This window comes from Crocuta crocuta, unplaced genomic scaffold (genome assembly GCF_008692635.1).
Source record: "Crocuta crocuta isolate KB4526 unplaced genomic scaffold, BGI_CrCroc_1.0 scaffold229, whole genome shotgun sequence".
NCBI lineage: Eukaryota > Metazoa > Chordata > Mammalia > Carnivora > Hyaenidae > Crocuta > Crocuta crocuta.
In genome coordinates, this window is record NW_027536464.1 from 9,144,503 (window position 1) to 9,167,167 (window position 22,665).

Below are 22,665 nucleotides of genomic sequence, written 5' to 3' on the forward strand. Positions count from 1 at the left end.
TACATAAACTGAAAAAACATATATATTATATAAAATACATGTGCATGCTCTATCTAAATCTAAAATGATTTTCCTTCCATTCATTCTCACTTCACCCTTGCAGTTCTGTGTTTTAGCAGCAAATTGGAGGGCAGATTGTGCATGGAGGAGAGCTTTTCTTTCTCAAAGCTCTCATGTTCATTAGTTGCTTTTACAGAAACTCAAAGATTATTCTTGTGCATGAGTTAGTTCAGCTGAATCATTATTTGGGTCTGGATACATTTTTGCACAGTGAGCGTCACCTAAAATGTGGAAGAGAAAGATCACGATACCTATATAGTAAGTATTCTTAACCCTGGCTGCATATTAACATATTTTAAAATTACTTATGCCCAGGCCAATCCCTAGTAATTCTCATTTAATTGTCTGATATTTATTAAGAATACTTATTATTCTTTATTAATCATTAAGTGGGACAAATAAATGAAAGCTACAGGAAAATACCTAAGCTTGTCAATTTAAAGATTAATGTTTTTAATTAATCTCGTTCTTTAACTCAGGAGTGTAATATAATTTAAGCCCCCAGGCTATGAGTTTATTCCCTGGAAGTTACAAGCAGAAAGTTATCAACTACTGGGAATAAGAACAAAAGAATGATTTATAGTTTTGTAGAATTTTAAGATATTTAATATTCTAAGTTTATTTTCTTTTGTTCATGCATGTGCATGAATGAGGGACAGAGAGAGAGAAAGAAGAGAGAGAACCCCAAACAGGCTTCTTGCCCAGTATAGAGCCCAGTGAGGGGCTCAATCACAGGACCATGAGATCATGACTTGAGCTCAAGTCAAGAGTCAAGATGTCCAGCTGACTGAATCACCCACTGCCTTAACATTTAGTTTTAAATAAGGTATGTTTAGGTTCTTTATTTTACAGAAAACAACTAAGGCTCAGATACTTCCATTGACTTGAAAAGACAGTTTGTTGATGAAGCCTGAGCTAGAACCCAGTTCATCAAGCCTTAGGATCTTACCTGTCTTGACTTGACAGTGACCTAGAGATATAGAGGACACTCCCTCATGAATATTGAATACTTGACTACTCTGGTTGATCTGCAAGCACTGCAGGGCGGGGAGGGATCTTTGAGCCTAAAATCACCCTGAGAGCTTTGCAAATACCACATTCACATAATAAGCAGCAAATTTTGATTCTATCCGTAGATAAAACGTGAACATCTCATCAAGTATTAAAAACGAATTATGTAGTTTACTATAAAGCTCACCAGAAACTTCCAACAAGCAAAAGTTTATTTTTAGTCAATGGATCCTTGCATTCCCCACGAATTTATTGTACTAAGAACTAAGCAGATACATCATTGGGTATCGATCATTGGACACATTGTTTGCTTTTTGCTTAACATCCAAACTTACTTAAACAAAACAGCTTATTTTAATAAGTAATAAGGTTCCTGAAAGAATGTAACTTCATGTCACTTGAGTACTGAAAGCGCTTTTAGGAAACTTTTAAGCCCAACAGTGAACCAAATGGTTCGTTTTGTATCTCTGGATATTCATGACTATGTCACCTTCAATGTAACGAGCTAGCAAATCTTCACTGACACCTTTGATGTGTCCAAGGATCAATGGAATCATGGGGCAAAGATAGTTTGGCTTACCACCGCAGAACTCATTTGTATCCAGAGAAGTGTGAGCTACTAAAACTCGGGGCCAAAGATACCTGAACATTGCTGAATTTAAGAACTGCAAAACAAAACAAAACAAAACAAAACAAAAACAACAACAACAACAACAAAAAACCAGTATGGGTGCTGGGAAAAGACTACATTTTAGATCCCAGAGAACAGAAATGAGAAAGTATAACGGGAAAAGATTGTAGGGATTGATTTTTTTTGGCTTTGTTTTCTTCCGAGAATTTTGATTTATTGAAATGGCGAAAGGAACTTCTGCAATTTAAGAAAGACATTCTTGAAAACTCAATGACTTCAGTATGGTTATTTCTCATGGGGAAATCTCTTCAATATGTTAAAGTCTGATTTCTTGGCCCCACGCCTAAAGATAGTATGATAGAAGAAAATAGCTTTTCACTTGACCTGTGCATATATTTACACAAGAATGTGTATATACATAATGTTCTTTCTTCCTTAGCTGAAAGCATGGACTGAATGGACTGAGACCCTGTTGCCTGGATCCTCAGCTTCCTGTGTACATCAGAGATGTTGGGTTCCAGCTAAGCAGAGAAAATTAAACATTTCTCAGTCCAAGAAGTCACAGTCCAGCTACCATAAATACTAGGGTATGACATAAGTCCGTGTTTGAGTAATGCTAAACTTTCTAAATGAAGTTGCGTTCGTGACCCTATGTGGTCAAGTGCAGACTCCTTGATAGGGTGTCAAGCCTTCAACGCTCTGGTCCTGCTCACTGCTCCAGCCTTATCTCAGGCCACGGAGGTATCATGCCTACTCTGCCCATGGCTCAAGCAGTGGTCCAGCCTCAGGGTAACTGCACAACTCCAGGCTCTGCACTTCTGTTCTTATCTGCAAAGAAAAGCCTCTCCTCATCTGATTGGCAAACTCCTGCTCACCCTTCTGGCTCAACTCATAGATTGCTTCTTCTGAACCTTTCCCCTAATCTTTCCGCGTTGTCTTCCTGCTTCGTTTTCAGATACTTCCCCCTCCCACCCGCATCGCTGCACATGTTCCCGTGAAAGCACTCATTCCCAGGCCCCTGCCACAGTACCGGGCTGGAAACTACATCAACAAATCGGAACTATGAATAACAGTTTAGAAATGGGACTCCTCTAAAGTCTGGCATCTATATCAAGAATCTAGGTATCATCATACGAGTTTATAGCTTTTGGGAGATAGGGAAAAACACAGTACAAGTGATCCAGAAGGCTGGAATGGGGTGAGAGACAGATTACAGTTTTAATGGGGAGGATGGAATGGGCATCACTGAGAAGGTGGCTTGAGCAGAGATTGGAGGAGATGGAGGAAGTGGAGAAAAGCACTGGAATATCTCAGCGCCAGTGTGCCCGCCCCAGGGCAAGTGGGGTGAATATAGTGAGAGTGAGGCCAGGCCAGGGGGGCCCTGCTTGGCTCTCATCTAAGAGAAATGGCAATCGTGGAACAGTTTTGAGCAGGAGAATGAGAGATCTGCTTTGTTCATTAGGGATCACTGCAGCTGCAGGGTTAGAACAGATGTAGGGGCCAGGGCGAGGCTCAGAGGCCAGGGAGGGGGCTCTTCTAATAACCCACCTGAGAGCAGGTACAGCCACAGAGGCTGAGCAGAGAAGAGCGGGAGTCTGGGAAATCGTGGCTCCAGAAAGACTGAAAACAGTCTTGGAAACAGATTTGGGATTTTCCAAGCACATATGTCCTTGGAAAATCATCTTGAGAAATCTGCTAGCTCTTACTTAGATATTTGGAAACTCTGATGTGTGGCAAGTATATTAGAAGCATCAAAGCATCTCTTATTTTCCTGTCAACTTCCTTCCCCATAATTATCTTTTTATGTTTATATTTGTACAATTTGACAGGGACATGCAATCAAGCTACAGTAAAGAAGGTTAAAAAAATAAAAGACTATTCCCACCTCACAGGCATACAGGGATTGATTAACACACAACATGGTGAAATGGGCTCACATTTCCCAACCTCCAAATGTAAAATCCTAATGTCAGCAGGCAACATTTTATTTACCTGTCTTCTTGCATCTGTCCATGTATTTCTTATAACGTGGGTCCTGGCATGGAAGGCTGTACTTGTTAAGCATTAGACACGCAGCCACTGCCTATCTATCATACAGACGGAGAACCAAAGGAGGCACTGGTCATGGCTGTACATGGGTTATCAATAGTGATCTCAGATCCCTGCACTCGCTGTGTTATGGAATCTGGTCTGGATCACCAGACTGAAGAACCAAGTGGCCCTTGGAGATCTTGGAAGGCAGGAAGTTTATTTTACACCAGTGGGCTCAGAGGAGATCACTCTTCAGAGGTCTGAGCCTTGAACATAAGCAGAGGGAACAGTCTATAGTCTGTTACTTCCGCATTCCTCGTTAGTAGTAATTTGGCGCATGCCAAGCAGGGTGGGAAGAAGAACCCAGAAAGGGGAGTCTTTGGTCAGGGACAGGAATTTCCCTATCAGTTGGAAAAGGAAATTTCCCAATTTCCCTGTTGGCCATCTTATAACAGATTTTCCCCTATCAGCTGTAAAATCAACATTCCAAAATCCCATTAAGGAAAATGCATGCTTAGCAATAGAAGGGTATAAACTTTTCATACACACTATGGCATGAATGAATCTCAAATGCATTATGCTAAGTGAAAGAAGACAGATTCAAAGGGCTCCATACTGCATGATTCTACTGTAGTTTTGGAAAAGCCAGAAACTATAGGGACAGAAAACTGATTAGTGGTTGCCTGGACAGGGGAGAAGGGGTTAACTCTGAAGGACTGAGAGAATTTGGTGGGTGGTGATGGAAGGGTTCTGTACCTTAGTTGTGGTTGTGGTTACCTGACTGCCTGTGGGTCCAATTCAAAACTGTACACTAAAAAGAGTGAGTTTACTGTATGTGAATTATACCTCAACTTTAGAACATTTTTTAAAAGAATATACAAGGCACTGGGGCAACTGGGTGGCTCAGCTGTTTGAGCATCCAACTTCGGCTCAGGTCATGATCTCACCGAGATCATTGGGTTCGAGTCCTGCATTGGGTTCTGTGCTGACAGCTCAGAGCCTGGAGCCTGGTTTGGATTCTGTGTTTCCCTCTCTGTTTGCCCCTCCTCAGCTTATCCTCTCTCTCTCAAAAATAAATAAATAAACTTTAAGACTATACATGGGACTGGTCTCAAGTCTAAGCCAAATGTAAATGTGAAACTTACTTGCAGATGTCTAAAGGAATTTCTGTTGTTCAAGGAAGATACAAATTTAAAAAACACAAATCCTATAGGACGGGATTCCAGGCCATATGACCTGGAAATGACTTATTTGGTTTTTCCCTTGTAAAAGATTACCCAAAAAGGTCTCAATTCATCCAAGCAGATTGCAGGGCATATTAAAAAACAAGTTGAGAGCCCCCTGAGTGCCTCAGTCGGTTAAGCATCGGACTCTTGATATGAGCTCAGGTCTCGATCTCACGGTTGGAGCTCAAGTCCTGCAATGGGCTCCACGCTGGGCATGAAGCCTACTTAAAAAAAAAGAAGAAGAAGTTGAAAATCCCCTTGTGTGAGACATTTCTTCCAACCGCTAATTTGCTTTGGCAATGGCACAGGGTCCCTGGCATTTTGGCATGTGAGTAACTAGTGTATCTGTAAGAGATTCTAAGGTTGTAAGGCGTGGACTGTCATTGCTATATCCTCAAGACAGTGGCACATACCAGGCAGCATGTGTGTCCCTGGGAAAGCCTATCTAGATGAAATGACAGGCCAAATAACAACGAACCCATGAAAATTAGCTGCTGACAGAACACTGCCACTCAGAGATCAATGTGGGGGTGAATAATTCTCAGAGCTTTCTGGGGGAGCCAAGAATGGAGCTGAATCTCAAAGTTTGTGCAGAGACCACAAAAGAGTACATTTCTGGCAGCAGTAATGATCAGTGTCTAAAGACAGTCAAAAGAGGGGAAGGGAAGTAAACACTTGGCACCAAAGCTGTCTTTCATCTGAGAAATAAAGTAAGGTCTGTACAGCTAAGGGATAAATCTGGGGTTTAATGGGTCTGGCACAACCTGAAGCCTGAAGCTTGGCTTGCCTACAGTCAGGGGGGTTCAGCTGCCAAACCTAACTGCAGCCAAGTTCACAGCCCCCCAAGAGCTTACATAATCAGGGGGCTCCACAGAGTTGGTTGACAAAGTATGACTGATGCCCCATTATGACAAGGCACAGGTTAGATGCGTTTGATTGAACAAAGGGAAGAAGGCTTCAGTAACATATCTGCCCAGCACATAATGAGTCATGGCACTCTGTGAGGCGTCTGGGGATAAGTGTCATTCCCTAGGTTCTCTGAGGCTCTCCAAACACAAAAGTCAACTTTCACAGTAGAAATTACACATTCAGGTCAAGATAAAGAAAACCATAAGATATTCAAACTCCTTTCTACCCTTTAGCGCAAGAGGAACTTTCGTATTTAACTTTAGTTTGTTGTCAAATGAAAGATTAGTTTTTATTGTTTTTATTTTTTAAGATGTTTATTCATTTTATTTTTGAGAGAGAGTGATGTGTGAGCAGAGGAGGGACAGAGAAAGAGAGAGAGACAGGGAGAATCCCAAGCAAGGTCTGCACCATCAGCACAGAGCCCAAAAAGATCTCAAACTCAGAACCATGAGATCATGACCCGAGCTAAAATCAAGAGTCAGATGTTGAATCCACTGAGCCACCCACGCACCCCAAATTTTTATTTTTTTGTGGAGGTTTGAAATTTGCCATTACTGACGCATACATGTTCAAGACTGTTCTGAGATCTATGTGACCTAAAGCAAAAGATAAAAGTCCTTAAGAAAAAAGAAGGAGAAAAAGAAGGAGGAGGAGTCCTTAGCAGATTAGAAAAAAAAAAATTAAGGATCAAAGAGAAAAACCTAGTCCTCCAAAATATCACTTTTCGTTACTTTCCATAAGATTTCAACCAGAACCATGGGGTGTGGTTTGTTTAAAACAACAACAACAAAAACATGTTAGTGTGGGCCAGACAAAAGAATCTGGTTGGTTGGTCAAGGGCAAAGTGTAAGTGTGAACTAGAACATTGGTTGTCATCAAATGACAGTAGCAGCTCCTGGAAGACTTTATTGTGGTATCAGCAGGGAAAGACTGAATCCTGGCTCTGTGCCTAGTTTGCTGAATGACCACGGATAGATTACCTCTCTGCACATCAATGTCTTCACCCCAGAGCCGAGGTGGTAATAATGCTTACCTCCAAGACTGTCATTAACAGTAAATGGAAGTATGTGGAACAGTCCAGCTCAGTGCCTGGCACATAATCAGTACCAGTACATCAATGCTGTCTCCATGACTGTATGAGCTTTTAATTTAGGAAAAGAAAGTAAGGAGGAAATTATGCAGTTAATATGAACTCTTTAATCTAATCCGATGACATGTGGAATTGATCAACAGACCACTCATCCAAGAAGGGACAAAGCAGGGCAGATAAGCCAGGGTTTGGAGGTCAGGCAAATTTAAATACTGACCTGATCCTTTGCCCAGGTGATGTCCAGCAAGCCACTGAAACTCCTTTGCATCTGGGTTCCTCTTGTGTAAAATGGGGCTCACATGGGGATGCTATGAGGATTACATGAAAGAAAGAACAGAAACTACTTAAGATAGGGCTGAGGCCAGCTAAGCCCTGGTTCATGGAAGGTGTCATTCCCAGAAATATGCAGGGAGCATAAATGTTCATTTCTCAGCAAATTATTTATTTTTTACAAATTCGATAAATTGGCAAAAGATCAAGGTGCATATTCTTGGTCTTCTGGTAGAACAATTTTATCAGCTCTGCAAAATAACCTCTGAAAAGTTGTCCAGATCACCGTAGGCTAGCCAGTAAGTCCGGGATGGATTGTCATCTTTGCAGAGAATTCCTTCCAGGTGAATGGGAAATGTGATGTCCCAGAGAAAAGTAAGGGACTCTCACCTTTCCTCTTCAACAGAAGGCAAGATTGATGGGCATCAAATGTGGGTAAAAGAAGCTAAGAATCTCCCCCTGTGTAACTGACAGGGAAAGGCATTGATGGTAGTTATCGACCTTACATCTTCCTAAAGACATGAAAAGGCATATTTAGTCAATCCCTTCTTTAAACTGACAGGAAGACTCTGGCCAACCATGCAAACTAAGTGAAAAATATACAAATTATACAGCATTGTCAAATCTTCCCTTAATTCTCCTAGAAGAAAAATATCAAGGCTACTTCTAAAAGAAAAAAGAATAATTGTGATCTTTGTCAGTTACACAAAATTATTCAGATGTATTTCATTAGGAATGAAAGTAAGCATAGGTGTTTCACACATTTTAGAACTTTTGAAACTCTATTTTTTTAGTTTATTTATTTTATTTTGAGAGTGAGAGAGAGAGGGAGGGAGAGAGAGAGAATCTTAAGCAGGCTCCAAGCTCAGGGCAAGCCCGATTCGGGGCTTGATCCCATGAACCGTGAAATCATGACCTGAGCTGAAATCAAGAGTCAGACACTTAACCTACTGAGCCACTCAGGTGCCCTGAAACTGTATTTTTGGAGTGAGGTTCTTGAGAGGGTTGGGTAGATAGTACCAGTCTCTATACAATAATTGTTTTCCATTAGCTAGATCTGATTGTTCCTATAAAGTTTCTTCTGAAAGGAACCCAAACATGGAAATTATTTGAAAGACAGAATAAAGGGGAAAAAAATACAGCGTTAAGTCTGTGGCTTCACATTCAGTCAGGACCACTTTCTAAAGTTTTTTAATCCAAGAAGTGGCTGAATTTTGGCATACAGCAATCACTGTTGTATGTTTTGAAATAGCTTTTATAGATTTAAATTTCTTCTTTTTAAGAAGATTTTCTCTTATTGGACAGCAACATGCAGAAGAATGAAACTAGATCATTTTCTCACANCCAACATGGGGCTCAAACTCACAGCCTTGACGTCAAAAGTTGCATGCTCTACTGACTAAGCCAGCCAGGCACCCTGGCTTTCATAGATGTTAATATAAAAGATGATAAAGTGTGGAAATGTAGAGTTTTAAAATAAGGTGGGAAAAGATGTGTTCATCCTTGAACTTTTGCCAATTCTACACCAAACCGTTAGAGGTTCTCAAGACTGGAGGTCCATGTGCCTTAGTTTTCTAAGGAGAAGCCCACATCCTGTGTACCTGGAAAAGTAGGAAAGGTAGACTCTTCTGCTTAATTTTTCTTTTTTTTCTTATATGTATATTTATTTATTTATTTTGAGAGAGACAGAGAGCAGAGGAGGAGGGGGAGAGAGAGAAGAAGAGAGAGTCCCAAGCAGGCTCCAAGGTACAAGAATGGAGCCTGATGGGGGGCTCGAACCCACGAACCATGAGATCATGATCTGAGCTGAAGCTGGACACTCAATGCGACTGAGCCACCCAGACCCTCCTAGCCTACTTTTTCTAACCTACGCCTAATTTCTGAGCCCTTTCATAAGAGGGTATCCACTTTTTCTATCCAGTGCTTTCTCCATTTCCCAGTCCTTCTCTTTCTCCATTAGCTTACCTGAAAAGTTCTGTGGTATCTGTTACACTGACCGACCTCCTCAAAATTACCCGCCAGACTTTTCAGGAAATAGGTTGAATACATTTGGGAGTTCATTTGGAGAGTTTCACAGACTCTGGGGGAAAGGAAATTAATTTCCATTCCACTGACTGCAGACCCCAAATGTGGAAGCACAATGAACTCGTGCTGGAAGAAATACTAGATTTTAAACAGTCTATACCATTCCCAACAGGTTTATATTGGCCACGTTATCGGTTCTGGCCAACACTTATGTTTTCAAAGAGATAGAGTTATAACTGTAATTCCAGCTTACTCTATGTATCGTTGGAGTTTTTAAAGAAATTTCATGCAAATTGTAATCATTAATAATAAAGATTGTAAAAGTGGTTTGTATCATTGTGAATTGAACACCACACTAAGAATGAAAAATTAAGGGAGCAAATTTGGTAGTTTTAGGATCAGTATGAGTTAAATGACAGATATATAAGCTATCACCACTTATTTAGTTATGTGTATATATATATAAATATAACTAAATAAGTTATATTTATATATATATATTACTGAACAGATTGTACTCATACAGGCAGTTTATGATCTCTGGCCTCCAAAGATAATGGCAGCATTTTCTTGAAATGCTCTGCACCCGGCCAGTCCCCATCAGTTCTTACTTTGACTTTGTGACACTGTGAACTACCTACTCCTCCATAAAACACCACAGAATAGAGGCTGCTCTCTTCGCAATACTCTCAAATTGCTACAAATGTCTATTTGCTGCTTGCTTTTTAGATTTCTTCATCACTGATTAAATGAACTAATTCCTGTAAATTGCACAAAATGGGGCTTGACCCAGAGTAAACACCCAATAACTATTTCCTCTTACTTTTCTCATCATTGCTACTAATGAGACTCCTTTGCCTCCCTCACTTAATATTTTATAAAAGTACAGGGAGCCTTAGTGGCTCAGTTGGCTAAGCATCTGACTTCAGCTCAGGTCATGATCTCACAGTTGGAGTTCGAGCCCCGTGTTGGGCTCTCTGCTGTCAACACAGAGCCGGTTTTGGATCCTCTATATACTTCTTTCTGCCCCTCCATCACTTGTGCACTCTCTCTCAAAAATAAACATTAAAAATAAAAATTTTGTAGAAGTGTGATTTTTTAAAATTTGGCTTATGCTATAGTGAGGGCTTGCGTTTTCATGTCTTAGCCTCTTTTAATATTTTACTTTATTTCCATTAAAAGAAACGTGAAAAGAAAACATACCAAAGAAAATAAACTTCCGTTATTGTTTCAGGCATTCAGTCCTGCTGTTTAGAAATTATGGAAAAATATTAGGACCTAATGGTCTAATTCCATGTAAAACATAAGTCCATTTATGTGCATATATGTTAATTTTATATTAACAGTGTGTAGAAAAAAATCTGGAAAAAGTATAGATTCCAGATTGTTAATAATGGTTATCTCCAGGGCTGGATTAGAGTAGACCTATCTTCGCTTTGTAAGCAATATAGGTCTATAAAATTTTTAACGTTTCAGTAGTTTATACTTTTTTATAATCATAAAAACAATAAAAAGTGTTTTCAAAAATACTTGATTCTCTTTCCAATTATAGTGTTCAGTATAATTAGGCACCAACACTACTGTGTGTGTTTGTGTGTGTGTACATGTGTGTATACACACGTATGTACAAATAGTAAGGAGCCCAATCCCATGTAATAACGGTGCAGAGACTATTGGGAAGAATTAAAAGTGCTTTCCATCTTGTCCAGAGCCCTTCACACCACCCTAACCCTGTTGTCCACTAAAGCTTGCTCCCCATCTGCTTCCCTGAGACTTGCCTCCTCTAACTCCGGCCTGGCCTAGAACACTTGGTCTCATCATTTTGACCCAGATCCTGCCTCTATCCCGGTGGACTTTGCGTTTGGAAGTGGATTGTGACGTTGGACCTTAGATGTTTCTCCATGCACTTGGCTCACTCCTTTAGCTGTCAGATATTTCGGGAACCCATTCCCTAGCTCCAGCCTAATCATGAGAACTCCATTCCTGAACCAATTCATTCTTCAAGGGGCAGATTTTCTGGAAGTGTAGTTAAATTCTTGGAGAAATGAGGAATCAAAACAGGATAATCTTCAGCATTTATGCTTTCTGTAAATACTGGAAGCCTGGAGAACACCTAGCTTTAACTGGAAATGCTACGTCTTCTTTAAAACTTTTTAATGTTTTAAAAAAAATTTTTAATGTTTTTTAATTTACTTCTGAGAGAGAGAGAGAGAGAGAGAGCGCATGAGCAGGGGGGGATCAGAGAGAGGGGGATACACAGAATCCAAAGCAGGCTCCAGGCTCTGAGCTAGCCACCAGCACAGAGCCTGACGTGGGGCTCAAACCCACGAACCGTGAGATCATGACCTGAGCTGAAGTCTGACACTTAACCAACTGAGCCACCCAGGTGCCCCTAATGTTTTAATTATTGAGAGAGAGAGAGAGACAGAGCATGAGCAGGAGAGAGGCAGAGAGAGGGAGAGACACAGAATCTGGAGCAGGCTCCAAGCTCTAAGTTGTCAGCACAGAACCCGACATGGGGCTCAAACTCAAGAACAGTGAGATCATGACCTGAGCTGAAATCAAACGCTCAAATGACTGAGCCACCCAGGTGCTCCTTAACTGGAAACACTACTTCTTGACCAAAGCACAGCCAAGTCATGGTGATGCTATTCAGGTGATAGACATGAAATAATGTGATGATGGAAGAACAGGGAGTCATTGCCTGGTATTTCTTTTGGACATCCAGATTGTCTACGAATGCCATCAACAGGAATTAGAGATTTTTAAGAAGTAGAATAATAAAGGTAATGAGGGGACTTCATCCTTAACCTTCCCAGAAAAGAGACAATTAGGTGGAGTGGGACCCACCTCTGCAGAGTAAATACATTGTTGGGGTTGGGTCATGGAAGGTGCCCCAAAGTAACAGGGGTGGCCTCCAAAAATGGTCAAGTTTGTTTCACTATAGGAAATTTGCCTTCAAGACCACCACCCAGACAAAGGAAAGTTTGCTGGCATTCTGAGCTCCTCCTGAAATCCACCTCACAGTAGACACAGCATTGAGCAAGAGACAAACACAAGAAAAGCCCTATCGCTCAGCACCTCGGCAAAATCATAAATGACTAGCAAATATTTGTGATCAGGAAATCTTTCACATCTAAATTTTCTAAATCTTTCCTAGATCACGAACCTAGAATCTGATCCCGTTGACATTCTTCCCAGGGAAATGGGCACATGAACACTCAAGTCTGCATTCAGTTTCAGAGACTTCAAGGCCACCCCCCCCCCCCCCCCCTNCTGCAAAGTTAAAGCCTAGTGGGAAAATACCCTTTCAGGGGACCATATAAAAGCAAGGAAGTGTTTATGCAGAATTTAGAAATAATCAGGAGGGAAATGATAATGTTGAATACTCTCTTATCAGACAGCGGGGTGAAAGGTCCTTAGAAATAACTCACATCTCATAGCTCTAGCTTGGGAAGTTCCTAGCCAATATGAATAATAATGATGGTCAAAATATAAATCATTAACTGTGTAGCTACCACATTCCAGGCCTTCAGCACAAGCATCACTGAGTTAACAAGTACTTACCAAGAATTTTAGGGGCCATTTTAAATACATAGAGCTTAGAAGAAACCTTGACATATAGTAAGTACCTTAGATAAGTCAGCTGTTATTATTACAGTCAAGAAGTACAATGTTGCTGGTGGGTTTATAGAAAAAGGGCCCCCCAAGATATGTGATATCACCCCTTTCTGAAAAGCCAATGATCCACCCAAGGCATGAGAACCTCACATTCCCCTTACAGCTTACATTTTGGTGAAGACTGCCAGAAAGTACACATAGCATAGACATCAAAAACACTGCTGAAACCCGGGATTGAACCAGGGACCTTTAGATCTTCAGTCTAACGCTCTCCCAACTGAGCTATTTCAGCTTGTTCGGACAGCTTTTCCTGTGTAACCATAATGGAATAATATTTGTTTAGCAACAGTAAAAAAAAAAAAAAATCAATATTCAAGTTCAGCTAGAGGTAGACATTTAACAAACGTCAGAGAGGTGGTGAGTTAAGATCCCTGACTCTATGCCAAAGTAATAAATAATTTCACTCTTCTAAGTTATGTTACTGCCTTGCAATCTGTTTTTTCCCATTTAAAGATATATCATGGGCTTTTCTCATGTCAAAAAAATGTCTTTAGTTGAATTTATATCTAATGTAGTCTTCATTTCTAGAAAAATGGCAGCATGGTCCGCTTAAATATTTAATGAAGTATCAACCTCCATAAAAACCATGTTCCCATAGACCCATAAACATAACGAGGGTTAGAAACCAGCTGCAGACCACCCCTCCAAGGAGACTGTCATGGGGAAGCGTCAGACACACATACACAAAAAGAACAGGCAGATGAAGTAACCCAAAAAGCTATGGTACCAGAATAGGCAGCTTCCAAAGATGCCCATGTCGTAATCCCCAGAAAACACAGTAAGTTAGGGTCCCTTGGCAAAGGGGCATGAAGGTGGCCTTGCAAGGGAGTCTGCTTTCACTCTGAGGTGGGGAGAGTACCCTGGATTATCCTGATGGGCCCGATGTAACCACAACAGTCTTTATAATTGAGAGAAACACGCCGACCAGACAGAACCCAACGGGTACCAGTAAGAGGGACCACCAGCCTGGCCTTGGGGATTGGAAGATGGGCGGGGCCACAGGGAACGGGGCAGGCACTGGAGGCTGGAAAAAGCAAGCGATCCTATTGTCCCCGCAGCCTCCACAAAGGAAGGGAGGCTCACGGATATCTTGATTTCAGCCCAATCATGTGAATTCTGGTCATCCCACCTCCAGAACTGTTAGATAAGAAATTAGTGTGTATTCAGTCACTAAGTCGGTGGTGCTTTGTTACAACAGCGACAGGAAAGTAATATAAGTTCATAACAAATATATTTATTAGTACCCAAGGAAGAAACAAATGTGAGATTCCTCTCCCCACCAGCACAGCAAGGCTGGGAATTGGAACTGGCTGAAGAAGATGTGGTTGTTCCCACTGATGGTGGGGAAGTTCACTGGGGTATCTTGGGCGGGGTGGTGTCCTGGGGGGAAGGAAGCCTCCAGCAGAGCCTAGAGCCTGCTTCAGATTCTGTGTCTCCTTCTCTCTCTGCCCCTCCCCTGATAGTGCACGTGCTCTCTCTCTCTCTCTCTCTCTTTCTCAAAAATAAATAAAATAAATAAGCTTAAAAAAACAAGTCTGTTTCTTGGTTTGCCTCTTTTCTCCCCCTATGTTCATTTGTTTTGTTTGCTAAATTCCACATAGAATGAAATCATATGGTGTTTGTCTTTCTCTGACTGACTCTTTTTGCTTAGCATGATACTCTCTGGCTCCATCCATGTCATTGCAAATGGCAAGATTTCATTCTTTTTTATGGCTGAGTAATATTCCATTGTGTATATGTGCCGCATCTTCTTTATCCATTCATCAATCGATGGACATTTGGGCTCTTTCCGTAATTTGACGATTGTTGATAATGCTGCAGGGTGTGTGTGTCCTTTCTAATGAGTATTTTTGTCTGCTTTGGGTAAATGCCTAGTAGTGCTATTGCTAGATCGTAAGGTAGTTCTGCCTTTAACTTTTTGAGGAAACTCCACGCTGTTTCCCAGGGTGGCTGTGCCAGTTTGCATCCCCGCCAGCAGTGCAAGAGGGTTCCCCCTTCTCCGCATCCCCGCCAACACCTGTTGTTTCCTGTCTTGTTAATTTTAGCCATTCTGACCGGTATGAGGTGATAGCTCATTGTAGTTTTGATTTGTATTGTCCTGATTGAGTGATGTTGAGCATCTTTTCATGTGTCTGTTGGCCATCTGGATGTCGTCTTTGGAAAGATGTCTATTTGTGTCTTCTGTTCATTTTTTTAACTGGATTATCTGCTTTTGATGCGCTTTTCAATGAAAGGGAAACCCCTTCCTCTACCATGCCTGTGCTGTATCTCCAGTCCCCTCTATTAGCAAAGCCTAAAGTTATGGCACCTGGCAAAGGAGATATTGTTATAGGGCATAGCTACAGTGACACTAAGCAGGGAAAGTGTGGATTTGCACCTGATGGAGACTACATTGACTGACACTGGTAAAGTGCACTAGTCTTGCTTTTGTAAATAAAATGGTATACATGATTTACGTGCATAGATATTCTTCATTCGCACTTACGTATTTATTCTGCCTGCCAAGAGGTACTGTAAGTATTTTGCATGTATTAATTCATTTGCTTTTTTTTCTCATGTTTTATTTATTTTTTGAAAGAAAGAGTGCAAGTCGTGGAGGGGCAGAGGGAGAGGGAGACCAAGGATCCAAAGTGGGCTCCATGCTGACAGGCTGACAGCAGCAAGCCCAATGCAGGGCTTGAACTCACAAACCACGAGGTCATGACCTGAGCCAAAGTCAGATGTTCAACTGACTGAGCCACCCAGGGGTCCCAACTCATTTGCTTTTTATAATAACCCTCAAATGCAGAAATTATTAATATCGCTGTTCTATGGATGAAGAAGCTGACACACCAAGTTATTAAATAACTTGCCCCAGGTCACACAGCTAGTAAGTGGCAGAACAGGAATCATTATGGCTTTATAAGCATAGAAAAAAGAAACTACATATATATGGATGTACATATATGTAACTAACTCCTAAACTAAATCGTAGAATTTTAGAATATATAATATTAGAAATACTAATACATTAAATGCTTTCTTTTATACCTTAAGTGAATTCTATAGTTTGAAGATAAGTTATCTTTGATGAGTTAAGCCTCAGATTCTTTTGTCCTAAATAATTTAAAAACCTATAAAGTCAATAACTATGGAAGGTAAGGTTGTTGCAAAATTCCAGTATTGGTTTAAAGGTAGATTCTACGTGGGGTGACTAGGTGGCTCAGTCTGTTAAGTGTCAGACTCTTGATCTCAGATCAGGTCATGATTTCACAGTCGTGAGATCGAGCCCCGTTTCTAGCCAGGCATGGAGCCTGCTTAAGATTCTTTCTTTACTTTCCCCTGCCCCTACCCCACTGGTTTCTCTCTCTCTCTCTCTCTCTCTCTCCCAAAAATAAAAAAAGAAAGAAAGAAAGAAAAGAAAAGACTCTCTGTAATTTGAAATAGGAGACTGAGTCTAATATCATTTTTCACGGTCACACAAGTTTCTACATTTCTTACGTATTTAGGTAGAATTGGCGTAGTAAGAATTTGGTGACCCATTTGCCTGGACCTCAGTTTCCTCCACTGTAAAATGGAGTTGGCACCTATTATAGGCTGATTTGTCCCCACCCTCCAAATTCAGATGTTGAAATCTTGACTCCTAGTACTTCAGGGTGTTATTGTATTTAGAGATAACAGTTAAAGAGGTGATTAAGGTAAATGAGGCTGTTAGGGTGGGACCCCAACCCACAATGACTGATGTCCTTATCAGCAGAAGAGACACAGGGTGCTCTTCCAAGAAGGCAGTCATTGGCAAGCCAAGGAGAGAGGCCCTCAGAGGAAGCTGATGCTGTTTGCACCTTGATCTAGGACTTCCAGCTTCCAGAACCGTGAGAAAGTCCATTTCTGCTGCCTAAGATGTCCATTGTGTGCCATGTTGTTAAGGTGACCGCAGTAAACCCGTCTGATACCCAACACACAGAGCAAATAAAGAGCTCCTGTACATCAACAGTACTAAATAAAGATGGTAGTAATGGTATAGGGAGTACTACACAGACATGAAACCAAAGACAAAATCCTCATTTTTTTTTCCAGATTTTGTTTTTAATTTCAAGGATTGACTCTCTGTTAATCCCTTTGTTTTGTCCAGTAAATTTTGTATAGAAAAAAGAAGCACGCTTCTATCCCAAATATAAATCTCCTGATTAATGTTGTAGATGCTTTGGGGATATAAAATGTCTTCCAATCTAAAATCCAGTATAAAATCTATTGTCTGTCTCATAATCAGATAATCACTGCAGTTACAATTTCTTTCTACAACAATTTGGTAGAAAAATCTATTTTTTAATGATAGAGCGTTGCTTCGGCTCCTAGGCATAGGATCCTTTCTGAATGTTTCTTTGGAATATGAAGCGAAAGCATTCTGTGTCAGGATACATGCAAGCTGTAGATACCGGACATTAGAGTTCAAAAGGCCTGACCCTTTGAATGAAGAATAAAGTGGAAAACATTGTTTAGCAAATCTCTGAATGTTGTGGAGAAATAGCTTTTACCAAAATGAAACAAATAAACAAACAGAATTATGGGATAAGGGTCTTTAAAGTTTTTATTTATTTTGAGAGAGACAGTGCAGGTGTGGGGGGTGGGAGGGGTCCAGAGAGAGAGAGAAAGCAGAGATTCATTCACCAACCATGAGATCATGACCTGAGCCGAAGTGGGACGCTTAACCAGCCGAGCCACCCAGTCACCCCTAGCAATTATCTTTTAGAAGCTGTGTTTACTGCCATGGGTTTCTCTATTCATTGTGGATTTGCCATACTAAATGCAGGTTTGGGGTGCCTGGGTGGCTCAGTCGGTTAAGTGTCTCCAACTCCAGCTCAGGTCATGATCTCACGGTTCGTGAGTCGGAGACCTGCATTGGCCTCTCTTCTGCCAGCGTGCAGCCTGCTTCAGATCCTCTGTCCCCTCCCCGGCTTGTGCTCTCTTTCTCAAACATAAACAAACATCTTAAAATGCGAGTTTGGTTGTGGCGAACATGACCTAGTTGTGGCCTTGATGCCATGTCCTTCATACCTAGGAACAAACTGTCCCTTGGCCTCTGATTAAACTCTTAACCTCCAATTGGCCATATTGGAACCTTACGGTCAAACATCTCTGGGCTTCAGTTTCCTTAGTTCCAAACCAGACAAAACATTCTCTAAGATCCTGGCCAGGTCTGACTTCTAGGATTCCGTGGGGCATTAGCCATGGACAGAAGAAACCGAGGGGTGGTTATAACCTTCAGGAAGCAACCGTCAGGACTCGGGATGGTTTTCCCGCACCTGAAAGACTTGGTGCAGCTTCTACCAAAAAGCTTCATCTCCCCACCACCCCCCACACTGCTCTTTCCATATATGCCTCTGCTGCTGCTGATTCACCATTGGCAGGCTGTGTATTTTAAGCCAACTTCTCATTAGAGGTGCTGGATTTACATCATTGCATTCATAGTTGATGGGGCTAGAAGTTCTTTTGGGGCGCAAAACAGAGCACCTCTCATGCTCCGAATCTCATTAGGATGAGACTCTTACATCTCTTACAACTCTTACAGGTTCCATCAGACCCTGGTTTCCAATACATCAAGTCAAGTGTTAAGGAATTCCAAAAAAGGTAACTAGAAACTATGATTTAAATACCAGTAGAAGTTAAAAATTGCTTCTACCTATGGAGTTTTAATTGGTCATGATACTATTTTAAAGTGTATAGAAATTTAAAAACAAAATAGCAAGGAGCTTCATCTAATTAAAAGAAAATGCTGTCCATTACAATTCTGCCATATTAAATGCTAGAGTGATTGGTTTAGAACAGCTGTGAAGTGCCTTGAAAATGATCTTCCAATGCACTGGGGACCTCCTTCCCTCACTGTAGACTTTCTTACCTACATTTTGTGAATGTTTTAAGTTACCCCTAACTTATACAATCAAAGCCAGCTGATCACAGCAGTCAAGTGATTTCATGAGCCTCCCCCAAAATATATCAATCCACTTCCCACAGTTTGTTCTGCTAAGTTCTAGAACCTTCGATTTGGCCCTTAGTTAACTGTCAGGTGACCTTTGCCACCTAGAAAGCAGTATTTAAGGAAATGACCTACCTGACTCCAATTCCTCGCCTTCCACAGTAGTGGATTTGATTATGAAAATTAACCCTTGGGAAACCAAGGGAGGTACAAAATTGTGAGTGATAGTTGATAAAGTCTGAACACAAGGTTTCTATGTCTCCTCCCCCCCCCCCCCCCCCCCCCCCNACACTTTCCAAACTGCCTCTTGACTCTCCTTAGCATTTGAAATAAGAAACTGTCTCCCCCTTTTTATCTTAATCCTACAACCCATGTAGCCTTTGAGGAGTTACCTCACAGGACAGACACACGATCGGTTTTCAAGTACATGTTAAGAATCGCTACTTTCTATCCTGTGATTTGATCTTATTTTCTCCTTCCACATTCTTCTCTTCAATAGAATTCTCTTATTTCCTGAGGAGAACCTCTTTTACTTTCATTTAAAGTCACACTCAACGCAAGAAATCATACACAAGACTTTCCAGTACAAGAAGAAAACCATCTCCAGTGGAAAAGATACTTGTGCTGAGCCCCTGAGAGACTCTTAGACCCACATCATGGTTTCAATAACCCCAAGTCCTCACACTTAATACAAGAGAAATACTGTGTGGCTGGTGACCAGGGATGTCCCCTTCCCTCATGATCCTTGCTCTTTCTTTGGGGAACTTTCAGGTGCTCCTCCTTTGTACCTACTCTCACCTGCCCTCTTTGAGCTTTCTGCTGTGGGAACCAACATTTCTCTCTCCAATATTCACCCCCACCCAGCTGAAAAGTATCTATGAAGTCTGGGACCTTATATGATGGTGATAAACTATCCAAATTATTTAGTAGCGCTATACCTCAGTAAGTTGCCTCAAAGCAATAGGCCTTAACTAAGGGAAATGTTGGTAATAGTGGAAAATTCAAGTTCACATCAAGTTCAAGTTCAGGACTGAGACTCTGTATTCTCATGCACAAACCTTCACTTAACTTGAAAAACGTTGCCATCATCTTCCGGGCTTTCTGGCATCTCCATCATGATCTTGGAAGCCTTTTGGTGGCTTCCAGTGCTGTCACCATTTCTTGGGGTTCCCTATTATGTGCAGCCAGAGAATTTTGAATGGCTTCAAGGTATTCTAGAATATAGAAAAAAATTACTCAAGGTCGTTTAATAGGGTTTAATTTTGATACTTCAAGCACCAGAACCATGCAATTCTTGTAAGTGTTCTGTGACCTCCATTTTATATAGAGATCTATAACTTGAAAAATTAAGTGACTTTTGTCAGGATGGAGCAAAAAGTCAGTATAAGAGTTGAGAAGTGTAGTCATATTCTGCAAGTTTTGATCTAGTAATCAACTGGGACACAGCCCTGCTGTCTATAAGAGACAGGAGAATACAGATACAATTTGGGGGCATTATAGGCTTAGAGGAGAATATGCACGTAGTAAGGCTGGAAATTCAATACTTGTTCACCACTGAACATTTAACATTCAAATATCATAGCAAATCCTACCTAAAGTGCAATCTGAGATTGTTTGTTTCTGAAGTATTTATCTGATCAGAAGAATTTTAATGCCTTTCCCAGTCTCATGTGAATGATGGGTATTTGGTCACATACCACCCCAAATCCCAAGACAGTAATTATATATAATTTACCATTAAATAGTTAATTGCTGCAGGTTATTGAAAAGAGAAAAATTAAAAGGTGACTCAGAAATCTGAAAGTTATACCCATCAAAAATAAGTGCTTTTCTTTTAATTCTTCAGAAATTCTAGATGACAATTTATTTCACTCTTCATCGCAATTGAGATCACCCAGTTAAAGCCAACCCACTCAGCTGCCTTTAGAAATGGATAAAACAATTATCAACTGTGTGTAGCCTGGGTGTCTCTCTCAGAGGTGTAGCCAACAGTGGGGTTGGGGAAGACACAGCTCAAATTAGATGACCCCATGAGCAATCAACTGACAGGAAGTAGTTCACCCACTTACAGAAATATCTTTCTATAGAAAACGTATACTCACCAGAAAGGTTAGCTTTTGCTTGGATCATTCTACTGTTACCCACCGCTGCAGCAAACAGCTTGGGGTATTTATTCTCAACCATACTGTAAGGAATCCTGCCTGAGAACCACCAAACGAGACCCACGTATTGTTAGCAAGCCCCATTTTCTCCGCCATGATGCTTTAGAAGTTGGCAGGGCTTGCCTGCTGTGGAGATAGTGGAGGCTGTATGTGCGTAGGTCTCTATAATTAAAATGCAATCACACTTTCTTCTGACAACAATTAGAGCAAAATGACATGGTTTAATACATGCTTGACCAGGAGGCCAAAATGCAAATGTTGAAAGCACGTTAAGATTTTTACCGCCATTCCACTTGGAACGTTTGAATGAAAATGGGCAGAGGGACATTCTGGTGAATAGTGACACTTATAAAGGAAGGCAGTGGAGGAGGAGTTTCTATTTTTCAAGTCTCATTTGCATTTGTCCTTCCCAACCTGGGCTCCTGGTAGGAGCTCCAGACATGCCTCCATGGCAAGATGGAGACACTTCCCTCAGGCACTGGTCTCACTGGCCACACCACATTATAAGCTATCGGCATGACTCCAAACATAGCTCTATTGGAAAGAGAGGAGTCGGCATTGTTTCACTACTTTTCTGAGAATTTAGAGGACCCATGGTTAATCACGTGGAGGGTATTTTCTAGTCTTCTTGGTGTGCCTGTTGCATCCAGATAAAGCCAAGATGAGCTTGGATTGCCTAAGTTATAAGGGAGCCAAATAACACTTTACCATTTTGTCGTTTTTCAGTAGGGTTTTCTGTAAGCCTAAGGAAATCTGTTGTTTGTGTTAAGGTTGTTTCACCAAAGAACAAAAGCAAAGTTACCCTTTCTTTCCATGCTGGAACTCCTAATTTCAAGCAGAATAATACCCCAAGTGGCTGAATGTAAACATCAAATAGGGACTAAAGATGTAAAAAGACACCTCACATGGAAGAAATACGCATAGCCAATGAACACATGAACGAAAATTTAGTCCTACTAATCATAAAAATGAAAATATGGTAATGATTTAGTTTTTTCACCTATCAAACTGTCAAACACCTGTGTCAATGATAAATGTTGCCAAGAGCCAAATGAAGCAGGAATTCCAGTGCACTACTGGAGAGAATAAACTAGAACATTTCTGAGGAGCACACTGGGCCCATACCAGGATCTTCTGGAAGGCAAAGGAGTTTTGACCCAATATTTTACTACTAGGAGCCTGTGACAGAGAATGCTAGCTGTCCCCAAATATCCATTCTCACTAGCTTCTCTTAGAAAAAAGTTCAACTTCGCTCATAGAATGAAAACTATATTTCCCCGACACAACAATATTATTAGAGAAAAAAACCAAGATATAGAACCTTAGATACATCTTGTTTTGAAAGCCGAGATTTTAGCTACAATCTAATAGGTCAGATAATGAATAACATTTCTTTCTTTACAATCTTCTATACTTTCCCCTAAAATATACCAATTTTAAAACTAGAAAAAAATTATCAAAAAAATACCACTAAAACACTGAGGTTTGGGTGGTTTAGTAGGTTAAGGGTCTGACTTGATTTCGGCTGAGGTCATGATTTCATGGGTTGTTAGACTGGGTTGCACATCGGGCTCTGGGCTGACAGCAAGGAGTCTGCTTGGGATTCTCTCTCCCTC

At 40.9% G+C, this 22,665-nt stretch overlaps 1 non-coding gene across 1 annotated transcript; it reads right to left on the reverse strand.

Moving 5' to 3' along the window:
* Positions 1-13,093: 13,093 nt before the first annotated feature.
* On the reverse strand, positions 13,094-13,166 carry TRNAF-GAA (transfer RNA phenylalanine (anticodon GAA)). The gene has a single exon. It is a non-coding gene; the product is annotated as a tRNA-Phe (tRNA).
* Between the last annotated feature and the right edge of the window lie 9,499 nt (positions 13,167-22,665).